A 1,271-nucleotide genomic window follows, 5' to 3' on the forward strand; every position below is an offset into this window, starting at 1 on the left:
TGTTAAAAATTCACCTGGCAGCTGCACACTTCTGATATTCCATGCTCTCCCTGGCTTCAAGTGCATAAAAAAAATAGAATTATTTCAGCAAATGCAGTATACAAATGTATTGCCTCCACTTAGAACTAAGAATTTTCCTCTCTCTTTCCACCTCTTCTGCATACCGTGGAGGTAGGAAAATAGGAAGTGGGTAAAGGGTGGAATGGTAGTTCCTACTATTTTTGATATTATGTCTAGTAAGCCCTAGTAAGTGACTGCTCATCTGGTGGATCTCCTTCAAATGTAGGTTGTTAGAGTTACCTTTGTCTTTTGATTGAAATTCCCAATATCAACTCCCTTGAAAATACTTTTTGATTATCAGGTAGCATAATCCTTACCTTTTCCTCTACTCAGAGAACAGGTAGAACATGATGATTGGAGTTAAAAAGATTCGTGAATAACATCTCTGTGTGATTAGAGCTGACAACAACCTAATCGCTCCTATCTGATTCTTCCTGAAGAAAAAAAGAAAATCAAGGAAAAGAAAAGAAAATGCCATTCAGCATGCTTTTTCATTCATTTATAACTAGACATTTATTCCTGATCAACACAGTGTTCAAGATTTAAATATCTAAATATAACTATACCACCAACTCAGTGTGATAGAAAATGGAATATCTTTATTGCATGGTAATGTTCAAAGGTTTGAAAAAATCTATTAGTTGAAACTTTAGACAGGAGCTATCCTTATTTAATGGAACACTCCTATTTGACCATCCTCTGAAAATGCTGCAGAGGTTGGAATTTCTTAGGAGAACAAACTGAAGTTATTTTGTCCTTGTCACTCAATCTCTGCAAGGCATACAGTTCTATGAGCAATAGGTAATGCAAAAATAAAGCAACACATGCTGAAGAAATGCAGACTTTGGGTACAATCTGAATCCATGAGAGTAGATTAGGAAGGATAGCACAGTGGGTAGGGTGTTTGTCTTGCACATGACCGACTCGGGTTCGATTCCTCTGTCTCTCCTGGAGAGCCTGGCAAGCTATTGTGAGTATCCTGCCCACACGGCAGAGCATGGCAAGCTACCTGCGGCGTATTCGATATGCCAAAAACAGTAACAACAAGTTTCATAATGGAGACCTTACTGGTGCCCACTGGAGCAAATCGATGAACAACAGGACGACAGTGCAACAGTGCAGTGCAGATGTTGCAAAGGCTATCTAAAAGCAATTATACCAGTGATTTTTCAAATGTATTTGATAGACTTTTAAGCATCAGAGTGGTATCA

The 1,271-nt window shown here is 38.4% G+C and overlaps 1 non-coding gene across 1 annotated transcript; it reads left to right on the plus strand.

Annotated features, from left to right (window-relative positions):
- Positions 1 to 354: 354 nt before the first annotated feature.
- Positions 355 to 489, plus strand: LOC129401491 (U8 small nucleolar RNA). The gene has a single exon (XR_008628382.1). It is a non-coding gene; the product is annotated as a U8 small nucleolar RNA (small nucleolar RNA).
- The last annotated feature ends 782 nt before the right edge of the window (positions 490 to 1,271 follow it).

This window comes from Sorex araneus, chromosome 1, assembly GCF_027595985.1.
Source record: "Sorex araneus isolate mSorAra2 chromosome 1, mSorAra2.pri, whole genome shotgun sequence".
NCBI lineage: Eukaryota > Metazoa > Chordata > Mammalia > Eulipotyphla > Soricidae > Sorex > Sorex araneus.